The sequence below is a fragment of the Bombus terrestris genome, unplaced genomic scaffold (genome assembly GCF_910591885.1).
Source record: "Bombus terrestris unplaced genomic scaffold, iyBomTerr1.2, whole genome shotgun sequence".
Lineage (NCBI taxonomy): Eukaryota > Metazoa > Arthropoda > Insecta > Hymenoptera > Apidae > Bombus > Bombus terrestris.
Genome location: NW_025963552.1, coordinates 4,479,850 through 4,495,750, shown reverse-complemented (window position 1 = coordinate 4,495,750; position 15,901 = coordinate 4,479,850). Strand labels below are relative to the sequence as shown.

Here is a 15,901-nt window from a genome sequence, read left to right as displayed (position 1 = left end):
CGAGGAAGCAAACAAGAATCACCAAGTGTCGGACTCAGATTCGGACGACGATCTCTCCAGATTATTTCAATAAAAATAAACGAAACTCCACGTACTCTTACCGCGAGAATAGTCTCCCCAGATTTAAAAACTAAGACAAATTTGCTATTAGACTCTGGATCAGAAATCAATATCATCAAGAAACTTGCCTTACCCGATTCAGCGATCATGAACGAGCAAGAAAAAATTGAAGTTCGAGGAATTACGGTAACGAGCCTGGTCACTCTAGGGCAGACAATAATACAGGTTGCGGGCCATCCAGTTACTTTTCATGTAGTTGATGATTCCTTACTGATCGATCAAGACGGAATCTTAGGATCTGAATTTTTTGCAGGATGCAGAGCTCGTTCGAATTATGGCAAAAACATATTAAGTGGAGAAATATTTATATTCCATTCGATACAAGAGAAAAGATAATTGTGCCGAAACGAAGTTCGGTACCCTGTACTATAAATATTGCAAATCCGGAGGCAAATGAGAGATTCATCCCCGAAATCAAACCGATTAAGGGCGTCTATTTCGGAAACGCGGTTGTGGAACCTACGATAAGGGACGGGGTTATCTAAAAGTAATTAATGCCACATCAAGGGATTACGAATTTACCGTACATACAATGGTAATTAAAAAAATTACAATCCCCACTTCGCTCTCTCATACTACGTGCAACGTTATTTCAGTATCTAAAGAAACTAGGTGCGACAAAATAGTGGAATTGTTGCGACTGGAACATTGATACGAAGAAGAAAGGAGGAACGTTGAAGCACTGATACAGAAAAATCAAGACAGATTTCATCTTCCAGGCGAGACGCTGACAGGAACAGATATCTTACAGCATGAAATTATTACTACAGACGAGATATTGATTAATGTTAAACAGTACCGGTACCCGCCCGTACATCGAGAAGAAATAAATCGTCAAAATCAAGAATTACTAGAAACGGACGTTGTGGAACCATCGACGTCTCCGTACAACTCTCCGTTATGGATCGTACTGAAGAAGCCGGATTCCCAAGGTAATAAACGATGGAGATTGATTATCGATTATAGGAAGTTAAACGACAAAACGATAGGCGATGCTTATCCGCTGTCTAACATTACCGAAATATTGGACCAGTTGGGAAGTGCAAAGTATTTCTCCACGTTCGACTTAGCATCTGGATTCCATCAGATCCGTCAGATCCGTGTCCACAAAACAGCATTCTTAACGCCGTACGGCCAAACGAATGCCTTTTGGACTGAAAAACGTACCAGCAACGTTCCAACGGTCGATGAATTCCATATTATCAGAATTGCAAGGAATAGAATTGTTTGTTTACTAAGACGATACAGTGATTTATTTCATATCCCTTCGTGAACATGAAATTAAATTCAACCAACTTATAGACAGACTACGGAAAGCTAAATTGCAATTGCAACCAGACAAGTGTGAATTCCTATGATATGAAGTGAAATATTTGGGACATATGATCAGTGAAAATGGAGTTAAACCAGACCCGAAGAAACTCGAGTGAGTTTTAAATTTTCAATGGCCAAAGAAACCGAAGAATGTTAAACAATTTCCGGGACTAGCTGGATATTACCAAAGATTCATACCTAATTTCTCCTAAGTTACGAAACCATTGACACAATTACTAAAAAAGGACGTTGCATTCAAGTGGACGGAAAGTCAAGAAGACGCATTCAACGCCTTGAAAACGGCACTTACAACAGAACCCATCCTGCAATATCCAGACTTTTCTCAACCGTTCAATCTCACGACAGACGCATCCGGATACGCCATGGGCGGCGTACTAAGTCAAGGACCAATCAGAAAGGACTGCATACGCCTCGAGATTGCTAAACCCCGCAGAACAAAGCTACTTCACGATAGAAAAAGAATGTCTAGCAATAGTTTACAGCGCAATGCACTTCCGACCGTATTTATATGGAAAAAGATTTACTATTATAACCTGTTGAAGTGGTCACCACTTCTAGGAAATCTCCACATTTGGTCTTTTTAGCTTTCTCAAGCGCTGAAGCCATCGACAAAAGAATAGCAGGGAGGCAGACCATAAACAGTAAACAGGCGGCGACGTTGGCTTCGGGGTTTTCAGTTATAAGGTAACGCTGCTAGCGTGCGGATCTGGACCAGCTCAAATTGTATTCCTGTATTTCACTATTAAATCAAATATGTATATTTTGTATCTTACACTTTATCCACGCGTTTTTCTCTCTTTATATACTGAATAACCTCAACATAACCGATTATAAACCTTTGGTGTGGATGTATTCTGTAAAAGATTCTACCTCAAGTAGCTAGAAGTGAAAATTAAAGTTGTCGGATTTTGAATTTGACATTCGATATAAAGAAGCCAGAGCAAACGCTAATGCGGACGCATTATCTAGAAATCCCCTGGAGGTATGTTTACCAATCAGGAAACGAGAAGAAAATTCACCGGTTCGTTGTCCACTCCTAAAAAGATTTAAATTAAACACGTCAACCGAGGATTCTCCCATATTTGAAGCTAAGCCTCGCCTCCCTTAATCCCATGATCCAGGAAATCAGAGAAGAGCAGTCATTCGAGAATACCTTCCTACACAAGAGTTGCCAGGACAACGGGAAGAAAGGACCAAGCCCACAGTACGTACAGAATTGAAGATCTCAGAAACAAGAGATTCGATAGTGAATGTAAACGACCATAAAATGATTTTTATCGATACAAAAGGAAATCCGGTGGACAGAGGAGCCTCAGAAATAAAGGAAGCAAGGAAACTACCGCATTATGAGTTTATTATACTACCGCATTATAAAGTTTGAAAGAGCAAGATTATATCAAGACTCGGGAAAACAAATAATATCTTTACCCGTGAAAGAAAACAGAAACGTTCCAATAACAACGGAAAATTTGTTGAACTCGTTAAAGTACTTGCTGGACGTGGTAAACGAAAAGCTATTTACATCCTTCAGCATCAATAAAGGAAATTTAGATGAGCTACCACGACGACACATAATCAAGAAATTGAAGGAAGTATTCCTAGCAAAAACAATACACATTACCATTTGCACCGGGGAAGTAACCACCCCACTAGTGGAAGCGCGAACTAAGGTGTAACGAAAACCTACCAAAGAATACGACATTATTATTGGGAAAACATGAAAAAAGAAATCCAGGAGTACGTAAGAATGCCAATGTAAAGAATGCCAAGTGAAGAAGTTAATTAGAAAAAAACGAAGCAATCAATGGTACTCACTGATACAACGGGCAAAGCTATCGACAAAATCAGTATGCATATCATCGGTCCATTACCAAAGACACAAAGGGAAAACAAATATATATTAACGATTCAAGATTTATTAACGAAGTACTCGCTCGGGATTCCGATCAATGGAATCACTTCGGTCGAAATAGCAGACGTTTTTATTAAACAATTCATTTGTCGATTCGGTTCACCAAGAGCGATCTTGACCGATCAGGGAACGAACTTTACATCTTCCTTAATAACGAAGGTAGCAAAAAGATTTCGGATAAAAAGATACACCATGATAGCATATCATCCATGAAGCAACGGTTCTATCGAAAGCCCGCACCATGTGTTAACGGAATATCTCAAGTTATATATCGAAAATTCCAGACGAATGGGTGGAATTAGCAATGTTTTCTTATAATACCTCTGTACACGAAGGAACATGCACAGAATTAGTCTTTGGGCACTTGGCCAGAGAACCCACTAGTGAAATAATAATCAAAGAAGACATGGAACAAACATACTCAGAATACCTCAGAGATCTGTTCGATAAAATCAACACTGTGCAGCAAATGGCAAGAGAAAATTTGGTGAAATTCAAGTTAAAATCAAAAGAATACTACGATAGACGAATCAACCCGCAAAATTTCAAAATAGAAGACCTAGTATATATATTAAAGGAACCTAGAGGAGGAAAATATTCCGATCAATATTCAGGACCGCATAAAGTGTTAGAAATTTTAGAAAATCAAAACGTCATGATTGAAGTGAAAGGGATTCCGCGAACAGTGCACTTAAACAAGTTAAAACTAGCGTATAACCGGAATAAACAATAAACCAAACGATTTAAAAAGGCAACGCAGTGCAGTAAGGTATAGTGTAGTGCTGCTTGTCGAATAATGCGGATAGTGGAAACCTAAAAGAAAAAGGGAAAATTACTATGTGTGTTTTAATCATTATTCAAATATAAAACGTGTTAATTCAATAAAATGATTAAAAACAGTAAAAGTGAACGGTACCTTGTGAACAATTAATCATTGTAAAAGGAAGTGTATATGCAAAGACAGGTCATAAGTCCACATTCGTAGAACATAACATACGACAACCGGCTGAAACAAATGTATAAATTAACCTCAATTGTCTTGATACAAAATATAATACTACTATGATACAATATATAATACTACTAACACTACTAGTAACAATATTGTGGTTAAACCAAAGGGAGTGTGACACTGCTTGTCGAATAGTGCAGATAGTGGAAACCTAAAAAACAAAAGGAAGATTACTATTTGTGTTCTAACCACAATTTAAATGTAAAACGTGTTAATTCAATAAAATAATTAAAGGCAGTGAAATTGAAGCGTACCTAGTGCGCGATTAATCATCGTAGAAGGAAGTGTACATGCAGGAATTCCGCAGAGACAAATTATGGATCCCTCCGTAGAACATAGTATATGATTGTGAGCTGAAATGAATGGAAAAACTAACCTCAATTGCCTTGACATATATGAGAGAAAATAATATTATTAAAAATTTACAACAATATTACAATTAAACTAAAAGATGCACGATAACAGTCTGTTGAGAATTGTGGGTCTTGATGGCCGAAATATTGTTATGGAAACATTAAATTTACACTTGGCATTAATATTAACGTAGACACATATTTATTTTATAAACGATTTCTAGAATATTCATCGATACACACTTGCACGCGTCTCAGCACTTTCTTCCATACCCGACCTTTTATCGACTGTTAACCGGCTGAACTGTTTACATTCGTCTGTTTTTCAGTCGTCGCGCACACACATATCTCCACACTCTGATATCTACATACAAATATCTCTACTACGCATTTAACATAGTCCAGCACAAAAATTATGCATATCTCAATACACCTCTTAAATTTTGTGCTGCATATTCATTTCCTTTTATGAAAATTAAACCATTTTTAAAAGTAATCTAAAATTTTCAAATTTCTTTCTCCCTAGAGCCTTCGTTAAAATATCAGCTACATTGTTTTCTGAATCTACTTTTATAATGTCAATCTCTTTATTTTCGTAACTTTCATTTACAAAATGGAAATGAACTTCAATGTACTTAGAATCTTTTGTCAAGTTTTCAAATTTTGATATCGCTATCGCTCCAGAATTATCTTCGTAATTTTTTATTGGTCCCTCGATCATTATTTTGAAATTTTTCAATAATTTCTGTACAAATTATATTCCACTCACTGCTTCTGACAAAGCTACATACTCGGCGGCTGTTGATGATTTTGTCACGCTGTTTTGCTTTCTCGATTTCCAGTAAATTGCGTTTCCGAAAAATCTTATGATAAACCCCGTAGTGGATTTTCTATCTATTTTATCTCCAGCCCAATCAGCGTCAACAAAACAATCAATGACTTCAGCGTTCAAATTTCTTTTATAAGTCAATCTTAATTTTCTGGTTAAATATAAGTGTTTCAAAATTCACAATGCATATTTATAATGGGTCCCGTCGTAACTGTTTTGAAATCGACTTAAATAGTTTACACTATAGCTAACGTCTAATCTTGTTCCAGTATTAATATATCATAAAGCTCTTATGAGGTTTCTATATCTTATATCGTCTGAAGCTGATTGTGCGAATTCTAAATTTAAGTTTTATTCCATTGGTGTAAAATATAGTTTACTATTTTCTATATTATATCGTTTCGCTAATGACTCTATATAACTATTTTGATCTAATTTTATCTCACATTTCTTATGATCGTATTCAATGTTTATTCCTAAGTAAGTCTTTCCTTCACCTAAATCCTTCATCGCAAATTTGTTTGACAATTTATTTTTAATTTCATCGATTTTTCTTTTGTTTTTTCCACATATTAATAAGTCATCTATTAATAGAATTAAGTATACAACATCATCTCATACTTCATATACAGACAATAATCACTCTCACTTCTTTGAAAACCTAAATTTTTTATATACTCGTCGAAACATTCATACCAAACTCTTGAATTTCACGCAATCCATATAACGCCTTTGATAGTTTACATACTTTCCCGCTTTTATCGTCGTAACCCACAGGTTGTTTTACAAATACTTCCGATTTTATAGTTCCGTTTAGGAATGCTGTTTCTACATCCATTTGCATAATCATCAAACCATATTGACAACAATAAGATAGTAATAACTTCAGTAATAACTTCAGCGTTTGCATTTTTGCCACTGGAGAGTATAAATCTTCCAGTACTTTCTTTTGTTGGAAGCCTCGAACTAGTCGCGCTTTCTTACGATTATCAGATTTATTCGAATATACCCATTTCAAATCTAATACCTTTTTATCTTTTGGTTTCTCTACTAATTGCCAGGTTTTATTTTTGACTAAACTATTCATTTCTTGATCCATTGCTTCTTCGCATGATCTGCTGTCATCTCCACTTAAAGCTTCTTCATAGGTTTGAGGACTATCTCCGTTAACTACATTCACATAAATGAAATATGAGCTCGTTTAGTCATATCTTTGAGATTTCTTTGTTTCCCGTCCTGACCTTCTCAAATTATTTTCTATGTCCTCAAGTTTTTCTTCTGATTCTTAAATTTCTTAAACTTAAATTTCTCTCCTTTTTTATTACAACCTGCTCGACCTTTTCGTCACTTGTTTCACTTGTTTCACAAGATCCTATATCCAACGATTTCATAACCTAAAAGTATTCCATAGTATTGTCCCATTTCGAATTTCTTTTAATTTCAGGTATTCTTACGAAAACTCTACTTCAGTACAATCTTAAATTATTTATATTCGGTTTCCTTCTTAACAATATTTCGATTGGTGTTTTATTTTCATATGTTTTCATAATGGTTTTATTTTTTAAGTACGTCGCGGTTCTAGCTATTTCCGGCCAATATTTGATATTTAGTTTTGAATCATGTAATAAGCATCTAGCGGAATTCATGATTGTTCTATTGTAGGGCCCAGCTGTTCCATTTAACTCATGAACATAAGGTGGGCATGGTTCTAGGAGAATTCTCTTTTCCCTAATTAGATTGTACATGTTTTTGTTCATATATTCTTTTCATTATCGCATCTTAGTCTCTTTATCTTCTTACCAGTAAGATTTTCAACTTTGTTTATATAATCAAGGAAACAATAGTAAACCTCTTTCGATTTCAAAGTATAAATCAATGCACACTTACTGTAATCGTCTATAAATGTTAAGAAATATTTATTAGGTCATCCCATAAGTTCGTTCCGTTTTTCGAGCGGTTATATATGTTAAGATTGTTTATATACCTTTCAGTTTCATGAAAAAATGTAATCCCCCTCTCGTTGTACAACTTCTTCCCATTTTTCAAGTGCATTGGTCCCCTATCGCCGTATGTTTATAAATCGACACATGAAATGTATACACAAAAGTCGGCACGAACTTATGGGATGACCTAATAGATCCATCAAACCCGGTATTTTTATGAGGTCCATTTAAATCAGTATGCACTGATTCTAAAATTTCGCGTGCTCTACTACGATTATTCTGGAAGGGTACACTGTGCATTTTATTTTGGATACATGTACCACATTTTAATTGTACTTGCTAAAATTTTTCTGGTATTCCCTCAACTAATTTTTTCTTACACATCGTATTTAAATAATTAAAGTTTACATGTCCTAGGATCCTGTGAAATTTTTCCTTATTCGTCATTTTTTCTACATTTTTAGCGTGAGATTCTTGCCTTTCAATGTAACTACTTATTTTATATAAACCATGATCTTTAAATGCGATCGCTATCAACTTTCTGTATTTATTATAGATCTTTGAAGTATTTCCTGCTGAGACTATCTTATTTTTATTCGTTACTCTCGCATAGCTAACCAAGTTATTATCCATTTCTTTCACGTAAAATACATCGGACATTATAATTTTAACCCTTCTTTTGTTTACTTCAAAGTAAGTTAAAATTTTTCCAACTTTTGTTCCTTTTAAAGTTCTACCGTCTCCTACTCTTACATTTATCGGATTTTTTAAGTTTTCGTATTCAATAAAATAAGCCGACTCCTGCTCGGGCAGCAAAGGAGGACGGACGTGTTTAGACGGTCGTGCTCTCCAAGTATAAGTGAATAGGGAAAAAGTGCTTCAAAGTAATAGTGCTGCAAAGTGATAATGAGAAGGAAATAAAAGAGCAATGCAGATACCAACAATAAACATAGCAACAAAGGGAGAAACATATAAAAAACAAACAAATTAACATGGTTACAGAAGAAACAAAAGAGCAGCGGGGACAGGAAGAGAGCAATCCAGGTTATGAAAGATACTATCAGGACGAAAGCTGGAAACTAGCGAAGGCTGGCAAAAAACGCAAAACAACTCTAGACATAAGTGCCGTAGGAAACCCAGTTACAGAAAAGCAACGATGGCTGCAAGAATTACCATTAAGCAACTCCTTCAGCTCACTAAAAGAAGAAACAGACGCTGAGCCCACAAATAAAACCACAATTCAAACAAATCATATTACAAAACCACCACCAATTTTTGTTGAGACCCAAATAATAGACCCGCTCATCGATCTACTAAATAATTTAGACGAGAAAAACAACTACACAATAAAGCAAACAAAACTGGAACAAGTAAAAATTCAAACAAACACCCCAGAAACATATAGGAAAGTTATAAAAGCATTAAAAGAAAAAAATGCTATTTACCACACGTATCAGCTAAAAACTGAAAGGAGCTATAAAATCGTCATAAGAGGATTGCATCCTAAAACGAACATACATAAACTAAGCGATGAGTTAGCAAAAATTGGTCATCAAACAAGAACAATAAACAATATAACAAGATTCGACACGAAGCAACCATTACCACTATTCTTAATAGAACTGGAAACCAGAAACAACAACAAAGAAATATATGATATCAAACAAATACTAAGCACAATAGTAACAGTGGAACCTCCACGTCACAAAAAAAGATATACCTCAATGCATGCGGTGTCAACAATACGGACACACTAAAAATTATTGCAACAGAAGCCCAGCTTGTGTCAAGTGCGCAAAAAACCACTTAACTATACACTGCCCATATTCTGGAAAAATAGAAGAAGTTAAATGCTATAACTGTAACGGAAACCACCCAGCCAGCTATAAAGGATGTGAAGTCAGAAAACAATTACAACGTAAACGCTTCCCGCCCCTACGAAGCAGGACAATCACTAACACACAAGCCCAACAGGACAGCACAAAACCCGAAATAATACCAAATACAGAGCAAGCAATAAAGACCAAATCCATCAGCACCAACACCATTGGTAGTCTAAGCTACGCTCAAGTAACCAGCCAATCGACGCACACAGACAACCAATACCACAGCAATAGTAACAATGACACTGCAGAAATCAAAGAACTACTCAAACAATCCATAAAGAACACCGAAATGCTAACCAGAATGATAAGCGAATAAAACGCAATACTCAGACAGCAAACCCAACAAATCACAGTCATGCTACAACTAATTACAAACGTGCTAAGCAAAAATAAAAACGGACACTCTAAAAATAGCAGTCTGGAACTCAACTACCTACAACAACGGGCCCTCGAAATTAAAACATTCATATACAATAACAATATAGACATACTACTTGTCTCAGAAACACACTTCACTACAAAAAGCTAAACTAAAAAATACCATACTACACCATATATGATACCAAACACCCCTCAGGAAAATCTCACAGAGGGACAGCAGTGATAGTCAGGAACGATATCAAACATTATCTACACAGACAAGTTAACAAAGAATATTTACAAGCAACCACCGTTACAGTTCAAACTAGCAGCAACTACTTCCAGTTGTCAGCAGTATATGTGCCCCCGCGACACAAAATAACATCACAAATGTGGGAAGAATACTTCCAGGACCTAGAGGACAAGTACATCACAGCGGGAGAATACAACTCAAAGCACACGCTATGGGGGTCAAGAAACACTACACCTCGAGGAAGAACACTGGAAAAATACATTAGAAATAATTACCTCAATATATTATCCACAGGAACACCGACACATTGGCCGACTGACCTGAACAAAAAATCAGATCTTCTGGACTTTGCAGTTACAAGGGGACTAAACACAAATAAGCTAAAAATAACACCCAACCTCGAGCTCAGCTCCGATCATACACCCATATTAATTGAATACAGAAACAAACCAATACACTATAGCAAACCAGAAACACAATGCAATAAAACCACCAAATGGCAAACTTTCAAAGAAATAATAGAAAGCAAAATAAACTGCAACATCCCGTTGAAAACTCCTGAACACATAGAACAGGCAGTAGCAACATTGACAGCAACTATTCAAGAAGCAGCAAAGACAACCACTACAGCTCAAATCAACCAGCAGACAAACATTAACAATCCCGCAAGAAATACTCGACAAAATTAGAGAAAAAAGAAAAGCAAAAGCAAAATGGCAAAAAGACAGAACTCGAGAAAACAAAAAACACCTAAACAAACTTGCAAAGGAGATAAAAAACAAAATAAAGGAGCACAACAATAACGAATTCGCAAAGTTCATAGGGACACTCTCCACACACGAGAACACCAACTACTCACTATGGAAAGCCACGAAAAAAATAAGGAAGCCAATAATACCCGTCCCAGCAATCAGAAAAGCAGATAACACATGGGCAAGAAGCAACGAAGAACAAGCTGAAGAATTCTCCAACCACCTCTGCAACACATTCACACCACACATTATCAACACTGCACAGCCCTCTTTATGGACATAGAGAAAGCATTCGATAAAATTAACCATGAAAGTCTACTACAAACAATTAGGAAACAATTCCCGGAACAAATACACAAATTAATAAAATCCTACCTAAGCAGCAGAACCTTCGTAATAAAAATCAAGGACACACATTCTCAAGTTAAAGACATCAAGGCCGGTGTACCACAAGGAAGCGTCCTAGGCCCAATACTATACACATTATACACGGCGAACATACCAACAACTACCAACAGCACAGTATTGGCATTCGCGGACGACACAGCTATACTAGTCAGGCATACTAACCCAGAAACGGCAGTCAAAATACTACAAGAACATATCATAAAAATAGAAAATTGGCTACAAGAAAAACAAATAAAAGCAAACCCCAATAAATGCAACCATATTACATTCACGCTACGAAAAAGGATACCACCAAACATCCTATTGAACGGCACGCGTATAACACAAACAAAGCATGTCAAATACCTAGGACTCCACTTAGATACACAACTCACATGGAAACTACATATCAAATCAATTGTAGGAAAAATACAGAAAACAAGGAGACAAATGCATTGGCTAACAAGCCGAAAATCCAAATTAAGCATAGAAAATAAATTAAAAATATATAAAACGATTATAAAACCAATCTGAACGTACGGAATACCATTATGGGGGACGGCAGCAATGAGCCATATAAACAAAATAGGGGTAATACAGGCTAAAATCCTTAGAACAATAGTAAACGGACCTTGGTACGTCAGAAACGAAGACATGCGGAGGGACCTGGGAATCCCAACGGTCAAGGAAGAAATTAACAGATATTCAGAAAAATACAAATCAAGAATAGCAATACACCCAAACCGGCTAGCTGCGGAAACGTACAACATGGACATGGACAGAAGACTAAAAAGGAAGCAGTCAGCAGACCTTATAAAGGACATAACCTAGCAAACACGAGGATGGTACCCCGCTGGGGGTAGCCACCAACATGTTAATTTAATTGTTAAAAAATTCCACCAAATGTCCAAATTGGACAAATTGTGAATTTCAATAAATAAATAAAAAAAATATAAGAGTCATCATTTATAATGTGATCTGAACATCCACTATCTAATATCTAATCTATTTTTCGCGTATCGCTGGTATATAATGTGATAGTATCCTTACTATTATCGCGCTCTACTCGCGTTAGGAAGGAGGCAATTCCTTGGTCGTTGTAGTCCTCGTTGTTTGAATAATTTGCGTCGTGTTGACTTGCCCCGTTGTAGCGTTGTTGTCAACCTCTGCTTCGACCTTGTTGACCAAATCCACGCTGACCATATCCTCGTCCTCTTTGGCCAGAAGCTCGTCCGCCACAACCCCTATTCTGCTGCGGCTGATACGCACTTCCTTGCCATTGCGCTCCTCCATTGTTTCCGTCATTGTTTCTGCCTCTGCACGTGTTTGTGCAATTTCTTACCACGTGGCCGTACTTTCCACAGTCATGGCACTTTATGTCTCTTTTCTCAACTTTGAAAGCATTTGACCTTTTCGTCTCGCAACGCGTTTCCCACATTGTAATTTTATTTTTTAAAAACTCACAAGTTCGATCACCTTTTTTCAATGAGTCGATTAAGTCACCAACATAGATCAATGATTCTGGTAGTGTTTTCAGCATGTAATCGACTTTTTCACGTTCACTTACGTTTGCACCAGCAACCTTTAATTCATTTATCGTTTTCTCAAATTCCGTGAAAAATGTACTTGATTCCTCAAAGTCTTTCAACCTCATCATGCCGAGTCTACGTCTTATACAAGGTTGCAATGCTGTTGATTCCTTCATATACATCTCATCAAATTTTTTCATTATTATGTAAGCTGTGTCTTGATCACCAACAAATTCTAATTGCTCATTTGTTATACTACAATAGATGTAGTTCATCGCCCATTGATTTTTTTCATTCCAGTTATCTTTCGCATCCGTGTCCATTTTCTTTCGTGTAGCCGGTTCGTAAAATTTTTTACACTTTAAATACATTAATATTCTTTTCTTCCACGCTTTGTAATCACGTCCATCGAATACATGAATTTTAATTTCATCGTCCAATGGCATTTTGATTCGTCTTTTTATCTTTACCCTTTTTTCAAAAACAGTTCTCCTCACTATACAGATTCCTTTTATCTGCTCCGCCAACAGCTTTTTTATCTCTTCAGAACTTATTTCCAATTTTTTCAAAATCAACCTTTTTTATATATCCACTCCCGGTTACACGTGGTCCCATAAATTTAAATCATAAATTTAAATCTCGTCAACCACGATTTGTGCTACCATGTTGAGAATTGTAGATCTTGATGGCCGAAATATTGTTATGGAAACATTAAATTTACATTTAGCATTAATATTAACGTCGACACATATTTATTTTATAAACGATTTCTAGAATATTCATCGATACACACTTGCACGCGTCGCAGCACTTTCTTCCATACTCGACCTTTTATCGACTGTTAACCGACTGAACTGTTTACATTCGTCTGTTTGGGCCGAGAGGACCAACCTGCTCGCAGGATCACGGTCAACTGGCTTTAACGCGCGTAGCTGGCTACACCACCGAGGTTCTAGCTAGATTGGAAAGTATTTGATACTTAGTGTGGCAATGTCTATCATAGGAAGTATTCTAATTAGCTTCTTGATATATTATACATTATTATACATTATATATTATAATTATAATTAACTATATATTATTAATCGCTAATATACAAAATGCGATAAACAAAATAGTTAATTCTATTTATTTGAAGTTTTATTGTATTCTATTTACTATGTGTATGTGTGCACTGTCTTTATAGCATGAATTAATATGTTTATCTTCATTGATTTTTCCCTTATGCTTGGAAAAAAGATTAGATATAGTCTTTACAAAATTTGCAATATCTTTTCTTTTCAAATCATTTCTTGGTTTCTTGTGAGCATTCTTTCAATCACAGTAATAAGGGGACTTATACATTTTCCTCCACTTTCTTCTTTTTATAATAAATTTGTCTACATTGAAACAAAAAAGATATTATTTATAGCTAAATCTTTTGCTTCTAGAAAACATTCTTAATGAATGTGATCTTTAATTAAATTTTCAATCAAGATAGGAAATGAAAAGTTTACTTATATTTATTAAATTAATTAAATTTACTTATAAAAGTAGATCATTTGAAACAACAGGAAATTTGTTTAAATGTTTAATCTGTCTATGAAACGTATTTGTTTGCAGTCTTTATTCGTAACTATCTCGTTGATATGAGACCGTTTCATGAAAACTATTCATTCAGCTTCCTAAAGATCTAACGGCGCGAAGAATAAACACGTGATATAATATACAATGTCTTGAACTTTTACGTTTACGTAAAAATGATCGTAAATATAAGCTGCAAGTTTTCCGCCTGTATGAAGTTAGCATCTAGTTTTTTAAATGTCGTATTTTTCAAAGTTGTTTCAAATAGTTCTACGTTTATTTTACATTGTTCCAAACAAATAATGATTTATCTGAGAAGGTTTCAGAAATAATCCCAAAAAGCGAATGTCTTCATAGTGAATATTTTGATTTTATATGGAATAGTATTACAGTAAAAAGTTCTTCTTTGCAACACATACTTACATCATTAGAACAACCCAGAACAAAAATTTGAAGACTGGAACACGGCCCGACAAACGACATCGATGCAAGAGCAAAAGCAGCTTTACATATGTGTCCAGTTATCATATTTTTGCTCTGGGTTGTTCTAGTGTTGTAAGTAAAGAAGTAGTAAGAAAAGACGATTCTTTTATTATACGGTATCATTGCCAAAATGAAGAGAAATGTCCTTAATTTAAGGAATTTGTAATCTAATTAAATAAGTTAACTAAAAGGATTTTTGTTGTATACTTTTAATTATCGGACAATGAATGATTATATTTAACACTAGAACTACCACACCAGTGAAATTGACTGGTTTTGCAATTTTATTTTAAAATTCCCTATTCATGTTATATCTTTTTTCTGCAATGATGTAATGACTTTCGCAACGATAACTAAAAGGATAATATAATTAATTTTATTTCGTTTTCTATGTATGCAAACTGAAAATAACTTTGTATGAAGGCTATATATATGTCGGGTTGGCGTTAAGATTTGAGTTAGGGTTGTGGGCGCGAAACGAATCCCTATTGGCGCTAGACGTGATCATTATGCAATAGAGGAGATATTTACTAGTGCAAATATGACTATGATGGAATTGGACAAGTAATCGCGATAATTAGATACTCGAGAAGCTAATGACAATGATTCCAGGCTCACTAACGAATCCGCGGTCAAGGGGATGACGAACTATACTTTTCTTCAGCATCCAAGTTGTACTCAATGTTAATGCACGAGGCAATCACTACGTATCTGAGAGTTACTTGAATCGTCTTTGAGATCGTACCGGAGAGTGGTTCTCCATCACGGTAACGCTGTCGAGGAAAACTATGACGGGTGTGCCTAAGGGCACGAAATCATCGGATTCGTGGAGAAAAGCCTTCATTCGGAAAGTGAGGGAAATTGGCGTTACTGTTAATTGGTCAATTTCCATGTTGGTGGTTAGGGAAGGGTGCTAGCCGCTCTTAAGAGAAAGTTCGAGAAGAGGAAGCGTCGTTCGTGAGAAAATAGATTTCTCCTATTTCCTCCTAGTTGGGACGAGGACCGTTTGTCGGTTTGAAGGACTTTAGTTAAACAGATCTTAAGATTTATAGCAGGTCCTCGGGCTAGCTGAACATGTACTGTGGAGACGCGTCGACATCTGGTAATCATCTTACTCAAAGAATAGAGTCTGCGTGTGGCGAGCCACGGGACAGAAATCGTTGAAATGCTTACCGTCGTGCCCC

The 15,901-nt window shown here is 35.9% G+C and overlaps 1 long non-coding RNA gene across 2 annotated transcripts; it reads right to left on the bottom strand.

Moving 5' to 3' along the window:
- Positions 1 to 2,169: 2,169 nt before the first annotated feature.
- On the bottom strand, positions 2,170 to 12,885 carry LOC105667049. Of its 2 annotated transcripts, none has more exons than XR_007227574.1 (5): positions 12,193 to 12,885; positions 4,634 to 4,732; positions 4,456 to 4,530; positions 4,284 to 4,373; positions 2,170 to 4,180 (listed from the first exon to the last, which is right to left on the bottom strand). It is a non-coding gene; the product is annotated as an uncharacterized LOC105667049 (long non-coding RNA). The 2 variants fall into 2 exon arrangements; XR_007227573.1 differs by lacking the exon at positions 12,193 to 12,885 and adding an exon at positions 4,817 to 4,970.
- Between the last annotated feature and the right edge of the window lie 3,016 nt (positions 12,886 to 15,901).